Genomic DNA, 14,491 nt, shown 5'->3' on the forward strand with positions numbered 1-14,491 from the left:
CCATTTCCACTGGGATGATAGATAACTTTGAACCCTAAGGAAAGAGAGACATGTGCTATAGAGCCTGGATTCCCTTTCAGCTCTCCTCCCTGGAGTCGAGCTCAGCCTCTCCTGGGGACAGCCTTCTGCTGTTCTTGGCCTTCTCCTCTCAACCAGCTCCAGAGAGCTGCTCACCAGAGAGCAGAAGAAGTGCTTCTTGGCTAAGAACCTTTTCAGGTGGTTGGCCTCCAACCTGTACTATTGGGAAGGGCTCCTAGAAACGATCCTCCTGATTATTTTCCCAAGCAGCTGGTCTCTTCCCACTACCCATCTGGGAGGGGTTGAGAGGAAGCAGTCAGAACAAAGAGGGACACCAAGAACACTGTCTGGTGGAAGAGCAACAGATCCCACTGTCAAGGGAGTGTAATCCCTCTCCAGGGCTCGGCCGACTCCTTCCATCCTTGGATCTGCCCATGAAGGGCCGAACTGTCTCCTTGGCCAGCCGGCTTGCCTCACGATTCTTGGAAACACATCTGCATCTTTCATAAAACATTACAGGGAACATCCAGAACATTCATAACATGTTCATAAATATAAATCTTTAAATGAAATGATTCCCCCCCCCCCACCTTGGATGAAATGGACTTGTTGAAAAAGAAGCATTTGGCATTCCTCAAACTGCTTTGGATCATGTGCTGTTTAAGTAACTGTCAGTTCACTGCTGGGTTCATTGACACTTGGTTCTTTAATGGTGCTTATAGTGAATAATGCTGTCTGCACAGAAAGGGTAAAGAAAACAGTCATAGGAAATTCAAACCGTTGTATGGTGGATGGTGAGAATGAATATTTCTGATATGCTGATTAAATCTGAAGCCTTAATTTTCTTTACATGCAATCAACAAGAAGTCAAAATAATTATTTTACCCAAATGCTGTGTGTACAGGTTCAGTCTATTTTCATAAAAGAAAAAAAAAAAAACTCAACAGATGGCTAGAAAGAGTAGTTTAAGACATCAAAAACAGCTGAATAAACTTTCAATAGTCTGGGGTGAGAGACAAAGAAACAAGCTTACATTTTAACGTTCTAGCCCATTATATATTTATAGGCATTGTGGGGTTCATTGAGTTATGTTACAAAATATATTTTAACATGTATTCACTGATTTTTAAATGAGAAAATATAATTCAAAAGGAACAGTATAAACCATTGTCTGATAATAACATGCAATGCATACATAATAAAATAATAAACAATTATAATCAACAATCATTTTATTTTTTGTAATTATTATTTTTGTAAATAATAAATTTAACCACATGTTAAATAAATAATATTGCTTTAATAGTCTTACCATTGAGTAGAGGAAGTAATATCCAGGGACTATTTCTATATTAAAGATCATATAACAACAACAGAAGAAGGACTGGGGAGAAGTGTGTCACTATTGAATTATAACAGCAATCTGGATTTGCTCAAAACTGTATGGAGAATCTAACAAGGATAAAACTTTCCTGGAAATTATGACCCCGAAACAGTTAAAGCAGCACAAATGTCCTGTATTGCACATAGGTATATGTTTCAGGGGACCTGAGTCTCCCTGTGATTCTGGACAAAATTGCTCAACCTTTCCAGACCTCAGTTTCATCAATTCTAAAATGGATAGATTGAACCGCAAAATATCTTACTTTCCTTCATCTCTAATGTTTAATGACTCTAACAGAGTCATCCTTATCCATATCATGTGTTTCAGCTTAAGGTGAAAAAAATATTTGTCCTCTCCCCAACCCTTTCCTTTCATTCTTCTTCCTTTATCCCAAATGTCTTCCTCACCATATGATTGTTACAGAAAACAGTATTAGAAAGAGGACCCATTATTGGCTATCAACCCTTTATCTGAAATTAGTTTTAACTGCCACTAGGGGAGAAAACACAAATGTAGTGAGGCCTATGCTTTCCCAGCGTGATTCATCCTGTGGATTGCTTCCTGAGGTCACAGCAGTGGGAGAGGCCAGAGCTGATACCTGGAACACTGGCAGATCTAAACAGTAGAGATAAGGTGAAGAAATGGAGTGGGCACATCATCATTTTATGGTTTACAGCAATCACCATAACCAGTATTAGATTTCTCCAGCCAAAAGGAACAGGCCTCAAACACCCAGTCTCACTTTCACTTCCTGTTACCAAATATTTTGAACATTGTTCATTGGAAAAATAAAAATACTTTAATTGGATTTGAGATATTCCTCTCATGCTCCCTCTGCCACTCATAGAGAGCTCTAGTACATTCTATGAAAGTACCCCAGTTAAAATCGTTATTAGTATTAAAAACATATCATTTAGTTCATGCAACCTACAACCCCTCAATATTTATAATCATCAATATTCGTGTTTGAAAAAAAAAAACAACTTAAATCTCCAAGTTAATATCATCAAGATTCAAATACTTCTGACTCATTATAGTTATTAAAGTACATAGGTTTAATCTGACATTAATCATTCTTTTAACCTTGAGATTTATTATTTAATGTCCTGATCTCTCTCATGAGTCCCACGAATTTATTTTTGCTGATGTGTTACAGAGACCATCCAGGTATCTAAATTCTTGTACATTTTTATTCAAAGATAATGTTGTCTTGTAAATTTAAGCATTGGGTTAGGTTTAAATTCTTAAATGAATGCTGCTGCTGCTGTTGTTGTTAAGACACCAAACTACTTTCTTAAGACTATGAGACAACAATGTCTAAACTTTAGTCATCTAAAATTTGGCTCCTTGTTAATAAATCCAGTGCACAAAAATTTAGACTTATTTTTTGAAAAGACAAATTTGGGAAGTAATTAAGAATGTCACACACGCACACACACACACACACACACACACACAAACTATTTATTTTATAACAGAATTTCCTTAAAAAAAAACTTTCAAATAGCTGTTATTTAATTTATAGTAAACTGCTTTAATACTTTCCCCAAGTCTATTTATTGCACAAAGTAAGATGATTTTCTTTCATTTTGAGATACCATTTTCTCTAAGCTTGAAAGTGAAAGTGAAAGTGAAGTCACTCAGTCATGTCTGACTCTTTGTGACTCCATGGACTGTAGCCTACCAGGCTCCTCTGTCCATGGGATTTTCCAGGCAACAGTACTGGAGTGGATTGCCATTTCCTTCTCTAAGCTTAAACATCACTAAAAAACAAAATAGTTTTAGTCACACAGTAGGTCAAAAATAACAAAAAAATCCTAATTGTTAAATAATGCAGTCATTGGTGATGAATGTATCCCAGGACAGTCCAAAGTATATGAATTAAAAAAGGTACTAATTCCAGCTGAGTTTCTAATTTTAGCGTATTTATTCCACCAAATCTGTTTAATTAGCACATCACTTGGCAGTTTGTTATCTTGTATGAACATTTGTTAATTCTTACTTGATTCCATATGTAAAATTCCAAGTGCTATATTAAATGTGTTAATTGTATGACAATGTATCTATTACGTTAAATCTAGCTTTCTGTCTACTTTCTCCACTTGTCACTTTTTTTTTTTTTTTTAGAAATTTATTAGAAAAAAAAGAGAATTTTACTGCTTATTTTTGAAACAGAACCATGATTCTGTGTGTGACTTTCAGGAAGGTCCTGACACCATAATATCTCTTTGGGTCCACTCCATTATTCTTGATTAGATGAGAAACAGTAAGTTAGGGCTACATGTGAGCATGGATTAACATTCCCCATGAAAGTGCTAGAAACAGACGATTTTCATATCGTTTAAATTCACCTAAAACTGAAAACGAGGTTGCCTTATTATTCTCCTCCTCATACTGCACACTCCATTGCCTTCTCCTTGGCTTCTTGGGAGGCTTATTCACAGTCACATATTGCAGCCTGTAGTGCACCCATAAAGATGGCCGATGTGTAGCTGTAAAAATTCTTCTCAGTCTTTCTTCAGGGTCCTCTCCCTTCTCGCACCCCTCACTCCCGCCCCAGCCCCGAGCCCCGCCCCCATAAAGCCTTCCAGAGATCCAAGGCAGACATCCTTATTGACTCAGTGGCACAGCCAGCTCTGGCCACGTGCAAATGAAAACTCTGCTCATTTAAAAGATAACCCTCTCTTCCGGATTTTCACGCTGGCACCTCTCTTTTCCTGTTTTTCCAGACAAACCGGGAAAGATATATACAATATTACCAAGCTGACCCGTTATGGAAGTTGCAAAGTTTTATTTCCTGTGAAGAACCAAGGTTTAATTAGCTAAAAAGGAAGTGAACAGAAGAATGATAAGTAAAAGTTGGGTCTCTGTCTTCCTAGGGAGATTATCCTCAGTACCTCTGAACTTTATTATCCAAACAATGAGGGAATGGCGTGACTTGGAGCCTCTGATAATCTCATACTCATTACTGTTCATGTAAAACTGTGAAGAGGCTGTCAGCTATTGCAGTGGCTTTGGGCTAAGGAGAAGCAAACCTCAGAAGGTTTGTGATTTGGAAGAAGTTCACATATGCTTCCAGAATTTGGCTGCTTGTCCAAAGCTTATCCGAACTATCTGAACCTTTTAAGTCTTCAGAATTGGCCTGGACATTTCTGGCTCTTTCTTACTGGACCTGGCTTGGAACTGTGTAAGGATGGCCTTTTATAAAAATTTTTGGCACCTCTGGTTCTGATGCTGCTTACAATCTGCAAACTAAAAATGTGCAAATCAAAAATGTATTTTAATTATTTTAAAATGTTACAGTTGGAGTTTTGCAAAAACTTTTTTTTTAATGCTAACACTCTTCACAGATCTTTTTATAATTATGTGATCATATGAACTAAGGTAACCAATTGTTTCAGGTTGCCAACAACTGATAAGTTTCCTTAGAGGGTGGGAGTTTTTGATTCCAAAATGGGGGATGTACTGGATAACTAAGACAAGTTACTCACCCTAATATGAACATTTCAACAGCAGACCAAATTCTGGCTAAAGTCCAAAATAGAATGTAATGAATAACATATCTAGTAATGTTTTTTAGATAATACATTTATCTGTGCTAATTATTATATAATTAGAATTTTGACCTTAGTCAAAGACTTTAAAAGATAATTATTTTTTCCCTACTGGTTCTACCGTTTCTACAAGATACAACCCTGGCTGATTTACCTGTGGATGTAACAATCTTACACAGAAAAAAGTAATGGAGTTAGGAGAAAAAAGTATAAAAATTTCAGATTTTTACTCCATGTCATGACCATGAGCTAAAATTCCATTTAAAAAAAAATCAAAAAACAAAAGAGAAATTATACTTAAATTATATTCCGTGGAGTGTTTTAATGCAGTCTCGGGGGCCAAGATACAGTCTAGTACAGAATAATGATCATGAGAATTATTAATATAAAGTAGATCACCATTGCTGAACTTTTACTTTGCTCTAGAGTGATATCAGTTTAATATTTTCTTAGAACACACACATTTTTAGAATCCAGTCTTCATTATTTTTCTTCTTGGTCCTTATAGAACAGAGCTGTGGAATTTCCTATAAATGGTCTCCAGCAAAAGTCCTATTTTCTTTACCCCCTCCTTCCAGCTCATTTCTTCCAAAGAAACTTCAACTTTCATTCCCCAACTAAGGAGTCTTGGGACTACACGGATCATGTAATTTATAGTCCTCACCAACAACTTTTGAAAGTGAAGAGGGTGCTATTAATAATTAAGCTAGGATAACAGGCATAAATCTGGTCTATCCAAAGCATACACTGTGAATGTTCACACCCGCAATCTACAAAGTGTATAGATGACCGTTGTAGAATTTGGTTCTGAGTCTTTCATGCATATCTTTATTTAATTACTAGTGCTCTCTTCTTTACAACCACCCCTCCCACCCCGCTCCGCTCACTCTCCACACACAAATTCTTTTTCCTTCCCCGTGTCTCTCCCATGTTTCTCTGAGTAGCACAGATTCTTCAATCAACCAGTGTCCTCAGGAATCTTAGGAAGCAGGTTTGTTCTGCTGCTGTCAGAATCAACAGAGCAAAACTTGCCCTGCCTCCTTCTCTCTCTTTTACCCTGCTTTCTTGCCTTTTTCGTGTTTTCTCTTTAAACTCTAGAATTTGTGAATGGTCATGATATAGGGGAGGAATTATTTTTCCATAATGATAACATTTTCCCTTTAATGACCTTGGGTTTTCTGGTCTTTAAATACTTCACTTTTTTTTTTTTTTTTTTTTTTTTAGTATCTGGTAAGTAACTTAAAGGAGAAGGCAATGGCACCCTACTCCAGTACTCTTGCCTGGAAAATCCCATGGACAGAGGAGCCTGGTAGGCTGCAGTCCATAGGGTTGCTAAGAGTCGGACATGACTGAGCGACTTCACTTTTACTTTTCACTTTCATGCATTGGAGAAGGAAATGGCAACGCACTCCAGTGTTCTTGCCCGGAGAATCCCAGGGACGGTGGAGTCTGGTGGGCTGCCGTCTCTGGGGTTGCCCAGAGTCGGACACGACTGAAGCAACTTAGCAGCAGCAGCAGCAGCAGCAGCAAGTAACTTAAAAAAAATTTTTTTTAACTCCATCTCTACTGTGAGGAAATTAGAACGTACTCTCCAGTGTTGAAACAATCTTCCTCTCACCTCTTAGTGTGAGAATTATAGTCCTTGAGACATGTGAATCCAAAAGTAGACTCGGCCCTTTTCTCCCAGGGGGCCTTGTAACTAACAAGATGTAACCACAGCTTGTGGTAGGCTGCTCAATTTTCAGAGTTTTCTCCGTTGGTGCATAAATTAGGGCTCTTCCAAGGGCTCCATGATTTAGCAAGAAAGAAAAAAAAAAAAAAACCAGCCTCAATATTAGCCCATAGTAAAATGGAAAGCAAAACTAATCATTACAATTTTAAGTAATATATAAGTAGTTCAACAGGAATTTCTTCTTAATTTGTGAATAATGACTCAGTTCCATGATGACATTTGAGATGTATCATGAGTTTTTTATTAGTGTCTGCCACTTTGAGCAGGACTTGACCATGTCTAAATGTTGTGCGTTTTGTGTGGTCCACTCAGATAATGGTATCCCACCTTCTAGGTGTCATTTGACTGGAGGGAGAGATGATCATGACCAATTGTGTGATGACTGGCACATTGCCCATGGCCTGGACTTAGGTCCAGTGGCTGTTGTCAAGCAAATTCCGCTAAAGTTTCTGTCGCTTTTAGGGCCAGTCTTTGCTTAGCTCTGTTACACAGACCATAAACAGTCTCAACTGTAGAGAAAGGCTGCCTTTCTGGCACTGGATAAAATGTCTGGCTGTATCATGTGAGCTCTCTAACCCTTAATTGATAATGGGAACAAGTCATGCCAGTCATTCAGGAACTCCTCATCTCCATCTCAAGTAACCTTGTGGATGAGGGCTGGCACAGCCCCTTGCATTTCAAACATTTCAGATACTGTTTCTTGCTTTTTGGCGAAAACTCACTGATGCTGGAAAAAGACCAAGATATGTTATGTTGTTACTGTTTTTCAATCCTGACTTTGCTTTCCTTTAGAAAATATGCTGCTTGACTTACTAAATGTGTGTGTGTTGGGGGGGGCCGCCGGGGCGCGGTGTGGTGGAATCTCCCTCTTCTCGTTTTCCCTTCCCACTGGGGGCTCAAGGTGATGTCAAGAATGCTACTAAGTGGCACCTTTTTAGATGGCATACTGGACACATGGCAGTCAGATCCATTTCACTGGCACCTTAGTTAATGGGCTTTTTATGGTACTCTTGTGCACATAGGGTTTCTGGCTCATTTCCTAAATTACCATTCAGAGGAGGGAAAAGTCTTTCAGTACAGCATGATGTTCTATTGTGTTCAGGCAGGGATACTGTTTAGAAAATTTAGCACACCATGAATTTGATACCACTCATGAAGGTATCAAAATGGAATCACCAAACATTAATTTACAATTTCACACTGAGTAAAAATTCTTCAAGGGAGCTTTAGCCTAACAGGCAGCCCCCTTTTGGGGTGCTTTCTTGTCACCCATACAAAACTACTGTCACCCACTAAGTCACCCTGGAAATCTTAGAACCAAACTTGACACAGCCATCAGTCCCCCATGACCCCAGATAAACAACTGTTTACTTTTGATGGTTTTGTTCGCTTTTCTTGGGCAACCTGAGATTGAAGGCTGAATAAAATTCTTTTCCCTCATATGATTCCATTAATTGAGGAAAATAAAGACTCCTTCTATTTCCTTGTACCTTCATTCTCCCAGAAATATATTTTGTTAAAGGAACAAGGAGAGATAAAGGAAAGGGTAGAGTCCCCACATCCATCTTCCTAAGCTCAGAAGTACAGAAGTAGTTGTATGCTTCCCAAGGCAGAGTGTTAGGGCTTGTTCTCAGATACCTGATGGCTGAATTTAATTTTGGGATCCCCTTAGTTTCCTTAATCATGGCAGAGGACACTATCACTTTATATTCAATGTTTATTTAAGCATCAAGTTTAGGCAATAATATTATTTTAGGAATAAAGAGATATGACAAGTAGGTCTCTCCTAAAAACATAGAGTAAGCAGAGAAAAATGAAGGGGTTTTGAGGTGATAAGATAACAGTCAAATTGCAAGATCATCAGAGAAAATAAAGGAAATGGAAAATCCCTAGAACTGAGAGAAAATTAGGAGGAAAAAAAAAAAAGGAGAAAAGAAGGAGATGAAGAACTGAGGATCTGTTCATTGTATTTCAAAACGACAGAAGTGATTTGTGTAGAAACTCATTGTACCCAGTAAGAAATTCAAGTGTGCAACAGATGGGCTGATTGTTTAGTGTTTGGACTCCACAGGCCTTTTTGATCATTAATATTAATAATTAAATGGCAATTCAAGAAGATCACACATATTTCTAGTCACTTTCCTAATATGTTGAAGTTTAGATAAGTAGAACAAAATTACAGATGTGAAAAACAATCTTGTATAAGTCTATCCACTCAACTCAGGTAGATGAGTGTTTATAAATCAAAAACAATAAGAAGGGGGATCCTAAATAGAGGTGGAAATTTCTAAGAACTTTTTCTTTGAATCCTTGAATTTTAAAAGGAATTGGTATAGTCATAAATACCATTGAGAGGTAGGTTGACCAATGGTTCTCCATCCCTACTGAGGGAGAAGAATAAAATAAACTAATTCTCTGAGGAGATGATTCAAATTAAATACATAGGAGGGACTTTCCTAGTAGTCCAGAGGTTAATATTTTGCTTTCCAATGCAGTGGGTGTGGGTTCGATCCCTGGTCAGGGAACTAAGATCCTACATGCCTTGTGGCCAAAACTAGAAACCCAAAACATGAAACAGAAACATTATCACAACAGATTTAATCATGCTTAGTTGCTCAGTCATTTCCAACTTTCTGTAATGCAGTTTAATAAAGACTTTAAAAATGGTTCACGTTAAAAAAAATCTTTAAAACATTTTTAAGTAAATAAATAGATGGGAGATTTATCTTGCAGCAAGGGCTGTGTACAGTTCAGTTCAGTTCAATTGCTCAGTCGTGTCCGACTTTTTGCAACCCCATGAATTGCAGCACGCCAGGCCCCCCTGTCCATCACCAACTCCCGGAGTTTACCCAAACTCATGCCCATTGAGTCGGTGATGCCATCCAGCCATCTCATCCTCTGTCGTCCCCGTCTCCTCCTGCCCCCAGTCTCTCCCAGCATCAGGGTCTTTTCCAATGAGTCAACTCTTCACATGAGGTGGCCAAAGTATTGGTGTTTCAGCTTCAGCGTCAGTCCTTTCAATGAACACCCAGGACTGATCTCCTTAGGATGGACTCGTTGGATCTTAGGAAGCCTTAAATGTCCTACTGATGGTCTCTGAAATTGAGCTTAACCTTGCTTGATTTGTTTTTGTTTGGGAGAGTTAGGGTATAACATTGGATAACCTCTGTAACTTCTGGGTGTATTCAATGAGAAGAGCTAAAATTCTGTTTCATAAATCAGGACCCAAGTCAGTGGGCATATTGTTTTTCCCTCTTTTGTGTTACGTGGTAGATGGCCTAGTCTGGAGGACTAAGTTTCTTCATCCTTTTGAAGTCAATTTTTAATGAAACTTTCTCAGAGCAGCCTAACTGCTACCTGCCTATCCTCATCTCTCTTGGTTCTGTGTCCACTGAGATGAGTAAACAAACAGTATCCTCTGAAATTTTTATCAGGGATTTCTAGTTTTATATCATTCAATTTGAAATTTTAAAAACTGTGAACATGACTACTATCCAAACAATGATACTGACTATTTCATTGAGGTAAAGCCTGAATATTCTGTCTACAACCTGTGCAAATTTTTAAAATGATTATAACAACTTAAATGTAAAGTTCCTGGTTTATCAACTCACCTGGACAAAACCCATTGCTTTAAAAAAGCATCCTTCTGGTTTCTGCAAATGTTAGCAAACCTTGCTTATTGCTCCTGCATCAGGTTTCTCAAGTTCGCCACTAACTTCTCTCACTGTCTTAACCTCAGATTTTCTAATTATTTCTTTTTAATCTCAAAAAGTAGAACACATGATTTAAATCAGCAAACAATACAAATTGAGTTGTCTGTAAAGAATATCCTACTTATAATAGAAACATCTAAAAAACTTATCAAGACTTCCTTGGCAATCCAGTGGTTAAGGCTTCACATTCCAATGCAAGAATCCCTGGTCTGATTGGATCTCTGGTCAAGGAGCTAAGATCCCACAGGCCTCTTCGCCAAAAACCAAAACATGAAACAGAAGCAATATTGTAACAAATTCAAGAAAGACTTTAAAAAACAGTCCACATAAAAGAAAATCTTAAAAAGTAAAATAAGAAAGGAAGTCATTGGTTAAGATATCTAATACAAATTAATATAACTTTAAGATATCTGCACTGTTTATCAGTGCCTCCTACTATAACAGTCATTCACATCACCTGAGTGAATGAGTGCCTGAAAGTTGTTCAGTCGTGGCCGATTCTTTGCAACCCCGTGGACAGGGCCCCACCAGGCTCCCCTGTCCATGGAATTCTCCAGGCAAGAATACTGGCGTGGGTTGCCATTCCCTTCTCCAGGGGATCTTCCTGAGCCAGGGATAGAACCTGTGTCTCCTGCATTGCAGGCAGATTCTTTATTGTCTGAGCCAACAGGGCACATCACCTGAGGAGTTTATTGAAAACACAGATTCCAGGGCACCACCAGAGGGAGGTCTTCATTCCAAAGATCTAGGAGATAATCTGTGGTCCTCCAAGTTTGGAAATCACAGACCTTGGTTAGTTCAGCACAGGTTGTAGAATTTAAGATCCTAAAATCAGTAGTGAGCAACAACACAGAGAAAATGCAATTAAGACAAAAATGTAAAAATCGTGTTCTTCAGTTTTTGTTTTCCCCCAATATACTCTCGTCTTGACCTTCTTTCTACTTTTGGAGGAATAAATTAAATGCCTACGAAGTAGGAGAGACTTTTCTTTTGCTATGGGATTAGCCAGCAGGCCAATCAACCATCAATTGACCTGTTTCCCTTCTTTTCCTGTTTGCATTCCAGGCATGTTCAAGTGATTAAGTACCATTTGAACTCTGCCTGGGAAGTAAGGTGATGACAGGACAAGAGGAGAAATAAGTTACCTCAACACAGAGCCTGTTATAGCACATAGAAATGCAGATGTTTACTTGTGTTTGAGTTAAAGAAAGCATTAAGCTTCTGATTCCTTTAAGTGTAAATGCTGACTAAATAGCCTTTGATCACCATGTAAATTCGTGTAGTGCAAAAGTTCATATTTTGGATTTTCTGCTAAAGAATCTTCAGTTTTCTGTGTTTCAGGAGATTCTACAGTTGCACTGACTGTTAATTATGGGCACTTATATATGAGGTACAATAGCCCCTAGCAACAGTGGAAAGATGCAAGAAGGACGAGAGACCTGAGATTTGAGGAGAGGTATTACAAACCTAGAGAGAGTATTAAAAAGCAGAGACATCACTTTGCTGACCAAGGTCTGTATGGTCAAAGCTGTGGTTTTTCCAGTAGTCATGTATGGATATGAGAGTTGGACCCTAAAGGAGGCTGGGTGCTGAAGAATTTATGCTTTCAAATTGTGGTGCTGGAGAAGATTCTTGTGAGTCCCTTGGACAGCAAAGAGATCAAACCAGTGAATCCTAAAGGAAAACAACTCTAAATATTCATTGGAAGGGCTGATACTGAAGCTGAAGCTCCAGTACTTTGGCCACATGATGTGAAGAGCCCACTCATAGGAAAAGACCCTGATCTTCAGGAAGATTGAGGACAGAAGGAGCAGCAGGTGGCAGAGGATGAGGTGATTGGACAGCATCACTGACTCAGTGGACATGAGTTTGATCAAGCTCTGGGAGAGAGTGAAGGACAGGGAAGACGCCTGGTGTGCTTCAGTCCATGGGGTCACAAAGAGTTGGCCATGACTGAGTGACTGGACAACCATTGAATAATAGGTAAATGAAGAGAACTGTACCAGCTACCAAAATTGGCCACTGATGTAGTCAGGTAACACTTAGTGATTGGACTTGAGTAGAAATTACAGATGCGTTGGATTGATAGGGAGCCAAGATCTCTGTGCATAGGTGGCAAGACCATGGTCATTGGCGTAGGGTTCAGGAGTGAATTTCTAATTTCAAAGCTAGCACGGAGGAGTGATAGGAAGAGGGGCTGGCAAGACTCTTGCTGGGTCCGCACCATCATAGGGCACTGGATTCTGGGTATGGTTGGAGACAGAGAGTCTAGCAGTCAACACAATGACCCCTGAATACCAAACTTCAGCAGACAGATGAAATGTGGATTGAGAGATGTGTTTTATTTTAGCATGTATTGAGGATGAAGGGTAGGCTATCCTCTTGATGGAAAAATCAGTGAGCCAAACTGGGAAAGACAGAGACTGTGGAGCCAGTGAAATGCTGATAAGGTGCCAAGTGTATCTGGACACTCTGTAGAACATTATGCCAATGGTATTCCTATTCCTGTTGGGAACAGAAGTATTTTTAAATGTTAGAAAAGAATATTAAATTCTGTTTGAAATTTTAAGAGGGAGAAAGAACTCAAAGCAGACTGAACCAATATTTTTAAAAAATTATCTATGAATCATCCTTTAGAGCTAACATGGCAAACTACACTTCCACTGATGAATCCATGTATTGTCCTAACAATCTCTTGTTAACCATGACTATATACATCCCTACCCAAAATAGCTTGCCAAGCTTATGTAAAGGGAAAGCCCAGACTCCTCAGTTAGCATTCAGTCATAGCTAGGCTATGCTTGCAGCCTCTTTTCTTATTTCATTCTGCGCTCTGGCTCCCCAACTCCATTCTCCATTTCCTGAACAAATTTCACAACTTCACAACTTTCCTTTAACCAAAATTATGCAACTTAAATAGCAACAGCCTTCCATGATTGCCAATCAAAAATAACTTCTTTTTCTTCTGTGTACTTTGGTTTGTTCACTTAATTCTGCCTTCCGTTTACTTTGTCCCTCTTTTTCTTCGTTCATTCGAGGCTTTGACCAAGCCAACCAGAAACTGAGCTTTTTTATGAAGAGATTGTTTTTTCATTGTTATAATCCCCAGTGTCTAGTACAGAGTTTTGCAGGTGGCAAGGACTCACATTTTAAATTAAATAACCATCTGTCTGGTATGAATGCAAAATGTATATTCTAATTATATTTATTGTTTAAAAAAAGGCACAGATCTCTTATTTTATAATGAAGACAAATATTAATACTTTATGCTCTAATGAATTACCTTCTTGTTCCTTAATGAAATGCCTCTTCTGGATTAATCCTCAATCTGTGTTTTCATCATAACACATTAATTATAATTTTAAAACTATGCTTTGATAATACTGCATTCAGTCAAAGTCCCCTATTCCGAGTGTAGCAGTCCATTCTAATTTTTGAATACATGGCAGGCAAAGTGTGTAGACCCCAAATTAAGCTACTAAAAGTCATTAGAGTAATCCATTGCTTTTTTTCTCATGAAAGTTTCACTTTCCCCTCTTTATTTCTCATGTGACCTAGATTTAAAAGGGAACATTCTCTATTCCATGCTTAAAGTCCACTTTAGGCATTTTTGGTTTCATTATCTTTGATTTCCTTAACACTCTGAGCAAGGCCAACTCTTAGGACAAGGAAAAGAGCATTTTAAGTTTAACCAAAGCTCTGTCTCTAGTCAGCAGAGGTTCCAAATTAATGAGCTCTGAAGAGATCCAAGTCTAGTCCCTGCTGGACTATGCTGTGGGGCCAGGACAGGGCAGAGACACCAATTGAATAATAGAGTGTCTCAATGACAATGGAACTTATTCACCCCAGGGATAAAAAAGCACCATTAAAAGCAAATAACATCTAATTAGAATCTTCTCTTCATTCAGATTTCTTCTGAAGATGAATTTTCTTTCATTTTATAATAGATTATAGATCCATCATCTGAATTCAAACTGCAATTGCTTTGTAAGATTGAAATGAGATAGATCACTCAGGTCCCCCATTCACTGAGATCTGCACAAAAGAGTGATTAGAGAATACACAAGCAGAGCACTGTAAAAATGGT

This window comes from Capra hircus, chromosome 9 (genome assembly GCF_001704415.2).
Source record: "Capra hircus breed San Clemente chromosome 9, ASM170441v1, whole genome shotgun sequence".
Lineage (NCBI taxonomy): Eukaryota > Metazoa > Chordata > Mammalia > Artiodactyla > Bovidae > Capra > Capra hircus.